The sequence below is a fragment of the Ischnura elegans genome (assembly GCF_921293095.1).
Source record: "Ischnura elegans chromosome 13 unlocalized genomic scaffold, ioIscEleg1.1 SUPER_13_unloc_4, whole genome shotgun sequence".
NCBI lineage: Eukaryota > Metazoa > Arthropoda > Insecta > Odonata > Coenagrionidae > Ischnura > Ischnura elegans.
Window position 1 is genome coordinate 6,040,524 of NW_025791660.1, and position 15,015 is coordinate 6,055,538.

Consider the following 15,015-nt stretch of genomic DNA (forward strand, 5'->3'; position numbering starts at 1 on the left):
TATAATATGAGTTCCTTAAAGTACATTTATTGTCGTCATTATAAAATGAAATATGGCTCTTGTAATCCAGTATTATTTCTTATTTCTTCCATCCTGTTCTTATTTCCTGGCGCAAGGGAAAATTAAGGCGACGTAAAATATATTTTGGTCTCCTATCAAACGACATCCTTTTTAATAACAAATTGTAGCTTTTAAAAATTATTTTAGTACTTTTCCCGGAACTGAAGATTCTATTGCCTTTGACAATATATTTCAGTGTATATATCACCATGTTAGCTAAATACTGTAATGTTTTATTTTATGAAATTAATTTCATTGATGTCATTGTATTCAGTGGAACTTATAGGCTTACTTTAAGGTTGGCTATGAATTTCTCGAAATATAAAATATATTTCTTTTTTATTTAACAGCCAACTTAATTTAAAATGTATTTAAAAAACGTGATATATCATATGTTGTCGTCGCAATAACCTCATAAATGCCAGCTTAGAAACAAACTGCCGCGCTAACTGCGATTGTATCCAATCATCATGGTAATGCCGTCTCTATGCTTTGAGTCTTGACTTGCGTGGTATTATGGGTATTTGACCACGAGCACAATGATAGCTCGCTTCCTGCTGAGAGAACGGTAACGAGAAAGTAAAAGTGGTCTGGTACGTTGTTTTTAGGATTCTCTGCATTCTATGTCGTTCATTTATCAAGAGTTCATTTATCGTCCCTTAGTCCTAGGTGTTTGTAATCTGGATCCCACATTCGTGAGTTTTAATTATCAATGCCATGTAACAAGGCGTAGTGACTTGTGTTTTCAGACTTGTTACTACTCATTTCTAACGTGTTTTCTCTTACATCACCTACTTATTTGCTATTGTTTGCAGTTAGTGTTTCATTTATATGTGACTACTTTGTTAAAGCTTGCGTCACTTCAGGTGATATTATGATTGCAATGCGGCCCTCGAATACATTCTGGATATATGTCACGCATACTACGTGTTGGCGAGTTGATATTCGTTGTCTCAATGGAACTTTGTTTTATTCTACTAATTGGATTTTATACCACACGGTTGATTGTCCTTTGTCCATCATTTATAATCTTCTGATTTTAGGATGTGCTTGAGAGTAAAACGGATAAATTAGGGTTTATATTATTGGTAATAATATGGGTAGCAGTATACTTTAAAGTACGAGCCATTCCCACATGAAAATAAGTAGCGTGTATTGTGTTAATTGGATTGCTGTCGCTGCGCTTTCTCCCGCCCGTAATATTGTTAAGAATGCGACATAAGTTTTGAATCCATAACATGGTGAAGATCTGTTGAAAATTAGTATTCGATAAAAGTATACTGTGAACGCCTTAGGCATAATAAAACTTATGCCATTGCTGCTGTATTGTCGTGTACTCATTGTGTCTACGAATTTCTACCATTTCTATCGATATTTGCCGGTGTTATGTCAGTATTATTGTGTAAATGTTATATGTTAAATATTTATTTGGTACCGGGATAAATGTGTTGACACCAATGGAATTCCAGGTGGAGTGGGTAGATAGTAGGATGTGCTATGATTGGGCTATTTTTTTTCTTTTGGTCTTTTCATCTATTCTCTGATAATCGGGAAATATTTCTATTTTATTCACTGAGATAGGGCTGTAGTCAGTAAGTTTCTGCATGTATTATTATTTTTTGCTATTTCCTCTGGCCCTCGATATGAAAAGATGCCCATTATAGACCATAGCTATGTCATTATTTCTATTTCGTTACTTGCTAATTCTACCTTTTAATGTATTGAATGAATATTATTTCGCCCGGGTTGTATTGAAGTTGTAAGGGCCTTATTTCAACCCTTTCAATGGCTTTTTACGTCTTAAAATTACGTATCTGTAGCTGTAGCATTTGTTCATGGAATGACGAAAAAGTATTCAGCTGCCAATTTGTTAATCTTCATCTGTCCAATTTCCTTTCCAGGATTCCGGTCGGAAAACGTTCCTTCCACAACCTCCTGAGTCTTCAAGTGGGTATTATGATCAATTTCTTATAATTCTGTCTTCTGCAATAACAGTGTATGAAACTGCATAATTCCATTCGGTGTTATGCCATTGTTTGTTTTTAAATAAGTCGTGTCACCCAATTGGTGTCTCAGTTGTGCATGTCTTGAAAGTTTGTGTCATCATTTTGATGGACAAGTTAACAAAAACGGTGATGATGAAATATTTTGGCTTGAAGCTTTTTTTTTCGGTCGATTGTGCCGGCTATGCGTAGTATTTGTTTTGAAACTGGTTAAGGTGGTAGTTTGTCGTGTAGAGCATGTAGGTAATTATTATCAAGTTGTCTAAAGGGCAAGTCTCAATTGCGACTTTTATTGTTGTGAGTGAATTATTGTTTTGTATGTGTTTCCTCGGTTTAGGCATTTTTTATAGCCTTAAATAGCACCATTTGATCTTAAAGTTTTAAAGTAAAATCTCTCTAACATTTGCATACAGGGTTGTAACCGTGTGAATATAAAATGTGTTTATAACGCTTGAGGTGAATCATACTATTGAAAAGTTCATATTCATTGACTAAATGGCTTAGAAAATCTAAAGATTAAGATTATTAACATTTTAAGCACTAAATATTTTATTATTTTCATTAGAAGATCACCATCTCGTGAGTGGTAATAAACTTGTGTAAGATTGTAGTCCAGTACATGCTCCCAAGTGCTCCCGCTTCAGACGCTACAGATTCGTGGTCCACTTTCATTCCTGTCACTACCTACCCGATCTCGGTTTGAGCGATTGTGGCATTTTATTAGTCATTCGTTTTGCTATTACAGTCTACATAAAGGAATGGTGTAGCCCCCTGTACTTTACTGGTCAGTAATATATATGACAGAAAGAATATGTCCCAATATTTATCCATGGGGTACACCTCAAGAAACCTTAGTTATCCATGAATGCCCAGAAGATTTTTTTTTATATTATACTTTCCTTGCTTAAATTATGATTAGCCATCATATCTGATGAAGGGAAAATGTTTTTTTTTAATATCTAACATTTGCATTGCTTAATCCTACATGTATCTTAAGATACATATTGGCACTTGAGGGATCAACAATGTACAATATCATGTAATTTGATTCATGCACGTTTCCGCTAAATAATTCATTGCTTAAGTCTTTGAGTGGTTTTTATAGTTGAATATTTATGCATAATATAATATTATTTTGAGCATTAGGTATTATATTATTATGGTATAAAGTATTATTACGTGAACAATAGACATTAGGATTTTGAAATTTTACAGCAGTATGTCCCGGTATTTCAGTTTTCTATACCGAAGCCATCCCTGTACAATCAATACATTCAAGTCCCATCTAAAATAGGTGAACTACCATTTTGTATTCCTCATCGTTGTCCGTTAATTTGCCAATAATTCATGGCATAGGTCTACTCCACCATTGTGAGAATTCTGCGATCGCCACTGGCATTGCATCGTCATTTTTTTCTTTTCGGTGACAGAATAATGAGCATCAGTTTTCATTTTATTATGCATACAATTAGTAATCATGGTAACTGCGTTATTACCATTCTACCACATAATGGCTGCTATTCTGGATGGAATAGCATTATGCTATTCCCCGATATTGCAACCGATGTTGCTATAATATAGCGTATTGCAACGCCTATGCTATTTGGTATTCAGAATGGTTGCAATTCGTGTTTTTACTACACCGGAAGACGTAATTCTCAGAATAGCATAGGCCCGTAGCAATTCACTATTCTGAACGCGAATTGCAACCGGTAGGCTTGCTATAATATTACGCAGTCTTCGAGGCCGAGCTATTCGGTATTGCAACCCTGAAAACGTGCGCATTGCGATGTCGAATTGTTTTTCTGAGGTTAAAGTAACATAATCAAGCATTGAAAAATGGAATAATAGCCAAAAATAAAATGTTATCTGCTTTATTTTAATTAAATAATAGTAGCATAAGTGATGAATATTTCACTAGTTAAGTGAATTGGTTAGAAATTAACATTCGAGCTTAATATATGAAGCTCAAGCTTGCTTCATCGACAGTACGAAAACAATAACAATTAATGCAAAGAATTACTACGATTAGCCCAAATTTTCCGTGTTTTATTCATATTTACAACTCATAATTTTATTTCATCACTTGACTTGCTACTAAAAATATCCTCAATGTAGGCTATCAGGTCGATTCTTGAAAAATTTCAAGCTTGTGTGAACACACTAATCCGCCAAATATAATAACAGTTATAGCTTTCAATGAAAACCATATATTACCATAATAATACCATATACTTTGATCAGCCGTTCATTTCCTCAATTGGACAGTATATACAAAAACATACAACGAGTCGAAATTATTTTCCCCACTATTCGCTACCTTCTACAATTAAAACTTAAAATTTACAAACTTATAACACGGGCAGTCGACTTGAATTACTTGCTTGAAAACAAAGGATTTCTCCGAACACCAATAAAGTTTCCGAACAAATATGATTCGCCACAAACGTTTAATGGAATATCCATGTACATCATTAATGCAATATATATCATGTGGAATTCAATACAAATTGTTTCCTCTATAGGCAAGTTAGTTATTCACACAATTAAGTTTCAGTATATCGGCACAGTTCAGGGTCTATCAAAAATTTCAGTGAGCATATTAAAATCAGCTGATACGAAAACAATAATAAGTGACACAACAGCACTTTCCACACGATTCACTTTTTCACAGTTGTTCCATCCATCCTCAAATTCACCATCACATCCCTCTGCTTTTTCCAAATCTGCAGCTGAAATATTGATACTATTCCATCATATTACATGAAAGCACAGCGGTGACGTTGCCACCTACTTCATTTCCTAAACAGAGAATGAATACTGAAATTAGGGAGTCATATAATATAAAGCTAGTATTAGAAACGAAAGCTTCTAGTTCATACAGTAAAGCTATATCGTCACGATCAAAGCAATAAAAGTTGGTACATATTTATTTTGACATGCAACGAACAGACAGACTTCGAAGCCTAAGACAATTACGAAGAAAATCAAACATATTTAGGTTTCAATGATTATTTCGCATAACATATATCTCACGATAAAGGACCGATCGGATATAGGTAAATGATTCAATATTTATGCCCGATAAATCATCATTATAACAGTAAAATTATGACCTAACCCACCTGTCTGAAGCCATTGTGATATTATCAAAACAACAACAATCAGCTGATTTCCTAAACGAGATTTTCAAAGCGTATTATATAAATCCACGGTTTAATATAATTTTTAAATGCAAATGAAGCAATTATTTGTAATTGCAAGTCAATATTCCATAAAATACAGAAAAATATTTAAAATATCTTCTCCCTCATTGGTTGCGCAAACTGTTCAGAAAGTTTTTCATACGGGAAGGGGCGGAGCTTCCAAATAGCTCGCGCAAGAAATAGCATGCTGCTATTCCGAACAAAATTATTACTACGCTTCATTCTGAATACGGGGTCGTTGCAATAATGACCCGCAGAATAGCATATGCTATTTTTTGCAACGCTTATCCAGAATAGCAGCCAATGTTTTGGATACTGTTTCATTTAACCTGAGCAGACTTCCGTTTTTATTTTTGAAATGCAGTTTTTTTCTGGAAGGTTATACTCTTGATTCTATTTTCACATAGGGTTCCATTGCCACCCAAGTTTCTTCCTTTTAACTCTTTTAGCAGCTTTGCTGATGTGAATAAGTTGTCAACAAATATTTTTGTGTCTGGTGGTAATTTAATCTCATCCGTAAGTCCTAAAACTACATCTCTTCCTTGCCCTAGATCTATTTTCTCAAGGTTGGTGTTAGCTCCAGCATGCAGCTCCACATAATAAAAGTAGGCACTAGATTCGGCAAAAGGGGTGTGCAAAAAAATTCATGTTTCAAATTTCGTGTCTGCGGAAAAGTTGCGATATGTTATTACAAGAAAAACAAGAGAATTATTAAAATCGGACGTCATCTTCCGATCCCTCAATGCACCTGAAAAAATGGCAAAAATGTAGAAAAAGTTTTTTTTATCGCTGTAAAAAAATAAAATTTATTTAACATCTTTTAATACTATAGCAAAAAACGATTACAAATAATATAGGTTATATTAATATATAAATATTTTTGGTTTTATACGGTCTTTTCTGATCACACAAGATCATTGATAATGTATTAATCTTGCAATTTAGCCGTTTTTTCAGAGTTGTGTGATGAGTAATTACCTTAAAAGGTAATATTTCATGTTTGCTTATGCAGCTCTTCCTTTGTTTATACATGATTTAATCATAATTAAGCAACCCAGAACTCACTGCGGAGAGGTGACTGCAGTTTTGAGTTCTACCCACACCCTCCATCCATCCAACCCTTGAGGGTTACTGCTATTTACAATAATTACATTTTTTGATCTCCTTTTAAATTTTAGCTTTTGAAAACTACTTTGTATTGCGATTAAGTGGTGAAGTCTGACATAGTGGACCTTGATTTGAGTAGAGCCCTAACAAATCTATCTCTGGACTGATAGTCACAAAGCTTAAGGGATGCCTCCGTTACTAATTTCACGCACGACCCCATTGGTTGAGTGCGATATGGGAAGTTAAAATATCCTAATCTTGTTTATTGCCTGGTTCGATAAGGGAAGGTATTTCTTCATTAGTAATTAATTTCCTGAGAAGAGGTGGAGTGGATAGTTTGACTACATTCCAGTCAATCAATCCTGTGTAGTCAGTTACTTCGAAGTTCTTAGTAGGAGTAATGAAGTTTACGAAGTTTGCCTTTTACTTAAGTCTGTCATCCTTAAATGCTCTTTTTAGCCCTAGCTCTCCAATGTGCCTTCTGTAATAAAAAACCGTCGCCATCAATACATTCTCTGTGTGATCAAAGTTAGAATTCCATTGCTCTGTTCACACGAGTCATAGAGCACGTGAAATTGGGTCAGGATCACGGTTTGCTAAGTAATTTGGAAAGTCAGCATTTGCGGTTGCTTGACTAATGTCAATAAGGTATTTTTGGTCCTTGCTCAAAATTTATCTATCAACTTGTAGAATTTCACATTCGATTGTTTGGAAATGCAGCATTGGAAGCTTTCCATAACCATTCAGATTACTCTGATTGGCCCACTAAATGATTGTTAGCTACTTGTTTCACCATCTAAATACTGAAAAGTATGACAGAAAAGTAATAAAATTAAATGAAGTAAACAAACGTCCCACTGCAGCAGGGGTCCAATGTTTTCTACGAGCTTTCTAATAGTGCAACCTTCCTATGCAATGTTGATGTTCGTGCCATCACAGCAAACTGACTCTAAATACTCTAATGATGCTCCTTGGTCAGAGAGATTAGATAATATGGAGACCACTATATCTTTAGCAGGCACGGAGCTTGGAGAAACATGACTCAAATACACAAAATCTGGTTCTTTTATTAGAGAATGGTGTTCCGCTTCAACTGTCCGACAGTACTCCTTCAATTCAATCATTTCTATTACCGTGGTATTGCATATCCTTCCGTCAAAGTATAACCCATGTAGCTCACCTAAATCAAGATGGATTTGCTGTTAATCGTTTATAATATTTCTCTTTTCCCATCTAATTCTACATCAGTCAATGAACTTATAAGTATATTCTTCAGTTAAAACACCATTGTCTACAAGTACACTTGATGTTATAGCAGCAGCTGTACGGTATTGATCACAATGAAAAGCTGTTGTTCATAATTTTACCCTCATTTACCTTGGTGAATTATATTTTTTTTGAAAGAACTAGGCATGTGAACTTTCTAGTCAACAAATTTCTCCTTGATTGTTGAACTTGGCATTTCATTATTTAAAACCTTGGCATCTTCACTTTCGGTTTCAATGGTGTTAACTTACTGCCTTTTTAAAGTGCGATGTTGCCTTTCAATTCTAGTGGCCAGTGTTTTAGTCATTCTTGATCTAAATAGCTAATAAAAACTTCACAAAAATTATCCTCAAGTAATTATTACAAAACTCTGGAAAATCGGCTAAATTGTAAAATTAATACATTTATAATGATCTTGTGTGATCGGAAAAGACCGTATAAAACCAAAAATATGTATACATTAATAATAACCTATATAATTTTTAATCGTTTTTTGCTATAGTGTTAAAAGATATTCATTAAATTTAATTTTTTTACAACGAAAAAAAAAAACATTTTTTTTTCATTTTTGTCTTTTTTTCAGGTGCTTTGCGGGATCGGATCGATTTGAATAATTCTTTTTTTATTTTTCTTGTACTAACGTATCGCAACTTTTCCGCACTATAGCGACACGAAATTTGTAACTTGTGTTTTTTCGCACCACCCTATTCGTGAATACTCCATAATTGAAACCCAAATGTCACTGGTTTCCCTCCAATACATTGCTTGCAGCCTGTAGCCTTGAGATACGGTACTTTCCCGAATCCACGCGATCGGTCAATTTGGGGAATAGTATTATGCATTCTGATTGGCAATGCTCAAGATGCAACTCTCAGACTGTATATTAATGTTTATTAATTCTGTATCTAATAACAAGAATATGCGGAAGAGTTCATGAATACTACAGTGAATTGCATCAAACTTCACCCAGAATTTAACGTGAATTTCTCCATCAAGAATTCACCGCACCGATAGAAATCTCTGAAGCAGTAACGCAAAATTTTCAACTAACGTAAATTTCGACTTATGCAGAGTCTGCCGGAACGCATCTCTTACGTAACTCGGGGGATGCCTGTAGCTATGAGTTAAAAATTAAATTTTTAGTGCCACTTGTACCCAGAGGTATCTTTAGATTTGTCAAAACTTTACTGATTAGTTTTGTCGTGAGATTGAAAGAAAATTGAATATCTTTTAATAGATAATACTCCTGATTCTTTTAAAATGAAACAATAACTGGATTCAGAGAAATCTGATTAATAAGAAAGATTAATTTTCACGTGATCGTACCATGGCGATTTCTAAGTAGTTCGTGACCAGACATCTGTAAGTGAACGTAACAATTGCAAATATTGGCTCAAATGATCTCATTACCTTGTTAACCAGTTGAAGGCTATCTTTTTTCATATAACGGAAAGAAATTGCATAAACAACAAACAAGAGAGTATTTAGGAATTTTAAAAGTATGACATAGGTATCTATAGATATGTCTGGGCTTGAATGGGTTAATATTATATCTCCATTGGACACCATGATGGTATTCTACAACAGACCGATGCTCGTCCTGAAAAAATTACCCACTGGTTTGCAAATGTTGTAGTACCGAATGGATAATCTTTAATTATCAGAGCGGATCATGATACATTTAAAAGAAGATAATCCCAATCAATAACACTGCTTAAATATCTTATTAGAAAATTTTCATTGAAATGAAAAGTAAGCCTAATTCATGGCACTGGACTACTCTAAAGACCTGTGTGATTTATTAGGTGATATTATGTTTTTGGCAATAATAAATTGTTCATGGTATAATTCTCTGCCAGCCTCTCAAATGCCTCAATGAATAGCAACTTTTTGTAGGCTCAAATGTGATATTAAAAAAAAGTGATTACGTATAGTGATGTACGATTTCAAACTAAAGAAATCAGTTTCTCTGGGTAGTAAAATTTAATGTTTGAAAACAACACCAGCAGGAAGTTTAAAAATTGTTCCATTAGTCAGTGGTGGCTGGTGGTAATTTATCGTGGGTGTGCATTAAAGGAGGTACAGGATGATTTATTTATATTATGCTAATTATTATCTATGAGCATCATATTTTGTCGTAATATAATACATAGCACATGCATGACAAACCACTGGTACATTCTACCCTTAAAACTGCATTAACAGAAGTAATATAAGCATGCAAATGAAAACAATTATTCTAACCACACCTTTACAAGTGACGGTAGGTGAAATACATTCTCCTTTCCTTCTTCTGAGCAAACTCCTTTATCACCTTGTCATTGAAACCTTCAATACCATCCTGGAATTTTTTTTAAATTGACAACATCGCCAAAGCAGTGAGCCTGTCCTCATCCATCTGGCTATATAAGAATGTTTTAACATGTTTAAGGGTTGAAAAAATCCTCTATGCTTCACTAGTTGTCTTTGGATTTGTCGCAAGCATTTTCAGTGCTTTAGTTGTTTCACTGAATGTGTTTTGAATGTTATTGTCAACCATGAATCCTAGTAGGCAACGACACCCGAGACTTTCCAGAAGTCCTCATGTGTGTCAGTCCAGCTTCATTTTCATTTGACTCATTGGTTTTGAAGTTATCAGAGATTTGCGTTGTTTAAAATATCCACCAATGTTTGCTGTATAAACAATTGTTTTCTAAAAGGTGTTAATAATAGATCTGGCTTTCATATATCGAAATTTCAAGCTATTGGAACAAAAACTATGGGAATACAAAGCACTCAAAGTGGGGCAACTTGATTTTACAAGCAAAAATGGGAATTTTTTAGAAAAAATGAATTAAAAAAAATACTATGGTGCCAAAAATTTGTTGATGTAAATGATCCAAAGTAGAAATAAATTCTCCCTCATTTGCTTTTTGTTGTATTGCAATTGATTGCCTCGTTTTGACGATAGAACTCATCAAACTCGGGTGTCTGGCTTTTTTTACAGACAGTAGGATCCTGGGCACAGGTAGTGTAGGCAGCAGCTACACTACCTGTGAGTCTCTCAATAAACATGTGCGTGCCCACTCGCGTCGTTTCATGAGTCTGCTCCCAGCGTCCATTTGAACAGCACATTCCCCCTGCTTACCTTGTCCCGACCGAGCCCCCTCAAGTGATCGCATCGACCGAATTTGCACCTGGCGCGATGCCAAGGGATAACATACTTGCAGAGTGGTGAATTTGCCAAGGAGATAGCTGTGGCATTCAGAGCTTCATATCACATCTGTAAGTGGACTGGATTTTATCCTTCTCGTAGTAAAGGAAAAGGTACATTTCTTATTTCATTCATCTTTGGGTGTGCGCTTGCTAGCATGTGTATATGCACATGCCACCTCCGCCATTAGTTATCAACTTGAAATTCGCTAAAAAATATATGGTGATTGATTTTGGAGATCATAACATGACGATTTTTTCCAGCGTATCATTGTTCAATAGAATAATTCCTTTTTCTCAAACCAGCTACATTACTGTTTCCTCTCTCCATTTTCTGTTGTGCGTTCTATTACATCGCTCTTCCTACGTCTATTCATACTAAGGTTTGCTTATACTTTGGCATTTTGTGATCGAATGAGGTATGACAATGAGACAAGTGTTAAAAATCTACTGTAGCGTTGACGAAAGATACCTTTGATTGCCCATTGCTTCAATCATTGATTTTATCTTGAAACAATTTTCCTAGTGAAATATTTTCAGACCGAGTCACAAATACCTATACATGTTATTCTTTCAATTGCGGAAGTAGCCTTGTATTTTTAAAAATCTTTTTGCACAACTAAATTAGTATCTTCAGTGGTTGCGGTGACTATTGAGGTATCATGTAGGTGAAGCCTGTCACGATTCATTCCAATCCACGTAATTTAAATTAAAATTTTACCTTGCGGCCATTCGTCTAAAATTCATGTAGGCCCCTGTAAAAACCAGCAACAACACCTGGGATTTTGTTTAGGAAATTGTGTGTGCAGTACAACTTTTAATTTTTTTCTAAATTGGTTAATTTTAATTTTCAAAGTTTTTTTTATCAATTTATAGATGTCCAAGAAATATTTAAAATGGCCATTATGAAACCACTTTGACACTGAGTGTCATGATGGCTTCGTTTGGCAAAATTTTCAGATCTGAGCAAAATTAAAATTTTTACCTTCAGGCTGAATGTGTTAAGAGGAAACATTAATTTTATGTCTTTAATGTGGTGATATTAATGATGATACTAGAATGTTAAAAACGTCTTTTTTTGCATTGGTTTCTTATTTTTCTCTAAATTGCATGTCATATATATATAAAGTTGATAATGAAGTGTATTTTAAATTTTGTAATTGTTTGAAAATCCCAAAAATGTATCAATTTTTACAAGTCATTTCTTTTCAACCAAGATAAGTGCTTAAAGCACTATGGGTGACAGTTATTATTTACTCAAATTGTAAATTTACTTTAATTAACTTTCGTCTGAAGATTTTCACAGCTTCTTTTACCTATGTTGGTGGTGGTTCTCGGGTATTGCTATGTAGAATACATTTTCACTCAATGTTTCACTCCTCCTACTGGGAGCGTTATCAAGAGAATCAAATTTCTCTTGATGACACTCCCTGTAGGAGGTGTGAAAATGTTTTCTACAAAGCAATACCGGAGAACCACCACCAACATACTTTAACCCTTATCCGGGCACCTCAAATTTCTAACGTAACCGGGCAAGCAGGGCCCAATGGACCCTCCTTGTTAATTTTTTCTTTTTGCTCATGTGGGCCAACCTGCTAGAATAAATATCATTTTTTTTTCTCAAATAGTGCAAATTTATACAAAATCAATGATTTCAAAATATTTTTTAATGTTCATAAATGAATATTTTTCATGTTAATTAGTAACAAAATTTTGAAATCTAAATAAATTATGATTCATCCTCCATAAAATTGATCTCTGGTGGAAATAATTTAAATTTAGAATCAACTAGCATAAGGGATAATTGAATATCATTTACTTATGAAACGAGACACTGCACAACATCAAAATGTATTGTTTGGGGGAAAACAAAAAATTTTATCAACGAGTCCAGGATAGGCTACCCCTCAAAGCTTTTTTCACTTTTGATTTACACGTTTACGTCACTATGATCATTGCACACCGATTGCTCACAGTTGTTACACATTTTTTTTCTGCACAATGTTTTTTATCACAATGTTTTATTATCTCATTTTTGTTGTACTATAATTTGATGAATTTCTTGGCTCAGAAATTCCTTCATCAAAAAATCCTTAGCCTGTGTTCCAAGGCAAACCCAAGTTGAATCGTCTTTCAATGTGGACATTAACCAGAATATCGGATGCACTTACAATAAATAGTGTTCTTGAATAATGTCTACCAGAATTTCAATTTAGATCAGTATTCATCCACACCACATACGCTGCTACTCTACTCACGTCCAAGTCACTCATGAAAAACGCATAAGGCCAACTATTTGTGCGTCTTTTACTCATGTGCGTCTTTACCAACTGGTCAAGGAAATCGACTTCACCTTAGGTGCAGTTGTAGTGACAGATAATTTCAGGTTTAGCATTGACGTCTTTCATAATTTTATTATGATGCATGAATCATTGAAGAACTACCGGTCAACTCTTCATCTTGGGCAATGACACAAACATACCATTTTTGGTGAAACCAAACAATGAAGAAACGACTTTACCACTTTATTGGCTTGAAAATTTCCTGGAATAAATCGTTAATACTTCCCTATAGTTCCAACATAACTCTATGCAAACTTTATATCAGAGAAATTTTTGTCACTCGTTTCATTTCTGTTCGTATTTTGGTATGGTTCAATGAGGTGGTGTACAACTCTTCGATCCAAACCAGGCAATGCTCTTTATGTCAATGTCATCTTCATTGGAACTCTCCTCTTCGATTGGCTGGTAATCCAAATCATCGTCACTAGTTTCTTCAATGTTCAGCAGTTCTTGCGTGCCATCTTGAGACAAAAGCTTTTGTCTAGCCATGATCTAATAATTATAAAAAATATGTTATTTCATAGAATTTCTCTAAAACTACGGATTACTTCCTTAGTACTCATCTATTAGAACTTATCTGGGTATGTGATGTCTTAGTGAAGGAAACTTGTAAATATTTGCCATCACTCCGATGGTTGTGTTACTTTTACCCAAAGAAAATTGCATATTGAGGCGGTAGTTCCGTATAAAAGCCCATATTTTCTGAATCAGTTATGTGCAACATCTTATATGCCTTCATCTACGTTGCTCAGTAGCTATTTGCTAGAACTCTACTCTTTTGTCATACATGCCGTAGTTTATTTGGGAAAGAAGGATGGAGGATGTAGAGGTGAAAGGTGGTGAAAAGATAGGCGGGGAGTTCAGGAGAAGGAGAAAACAGGGAAGGATGGACTGTCAATGCGTTAGGGATTTTTAGGAGAATGATAATGAACAAGAACGTTCAAATTCGAAGCGACATCATCTGCATGCTTTCCTTATGGCAGGATATATGCTTTCCTTTATCCCTAATGTCGTTGGATGGACGCTGCAAATAAATTCCGAGGATCAGTGTTTTTTTTTGGAAACAACTGGATCGTTTCAGTGTTCATTCACTAGGGTTTCTCGGTGACTCAACCCAACTGAAGGAAAATTTCTCTTAGCATATGCCCTTGGCGACCGCCACGGTACAATAACAATAAGCGAAAGAATGAAAAAACTGTCCCCATCCTTCATTTATGGATACAGATAATGATGTTTGTTGCGTATTGTTCATTCCTCTCCCATCTCACTCTACTTCACCAGGATTTTCCAACCATAATGCACTGGTGACTCTCCAGTGACCACCCAACTCTATATTACCTTTTCACCTTCCCCGGTATCTGCCCCCATCTTACCACCCATGCTACCTAGAATAACATTCTGCGTACATAATCTAGTTATTTAATTTACACTAATTACATTTTCCAGCCTTGATAGCTAAAATAAACTTCGTGATTGAAGCTAACACAAACTGGATATATATGCTCGTAAGCATCCAAGTGCAGCGTGTCGCATAACTGGTGAACACTCACCTCCTGCCATACGCCACTGAGTTAGGGGGTTATTTAGATGTGTATGTGAAGACTCCCAAATAATACTTGAAAAATTAAAACATAATACCTTTTATGTTAACCATCTAATGATGTGCAACTGATCGCGTATGTGAAGGGTCCATTGGACCCAGCTTGCCCGGTTACGTTAGGAAAAGTTTAAATTTACCATAAACAAAAAATAAATATTTATTTTTATTTAAAAATATTTTTTTCTTATTCCATTTGTCCGTATGAACAAAGTCACAGAAGTTCACAGAACTGGGATATT

At 34.9% G+C, this 15,015-nt stretch overlaps 1 protein-coding gene across 4 annotated transcripts in view; it reads left to right on the plus strand.

The window, feature by feature from the left end:
- LOC124173172 overlaps positions 1–15,015 on the plus strand; it is a 246,228-nt gene that overhangs the window by 216,753 nt on the left and 14,460 nt on the right. For 2 of the 4 annotated variants that reach the window (XM_046552674.1, XM_046552675.1), the window contains exons 1-2: positions 589–653; positions 1,962–2,007. The exons of the other annotated variants lie outside the window; for them this stretch is intronic. The gene's annotated coding sequence lies outside the window, so the exon portion shown is untranslated. Of the gene's footprint in view, positions 1–588; positions 654–1,961; positions 2,008–15,015 lie in introns of those variants that run through there. 4 annotated transcript variants of the gene reach the window in all.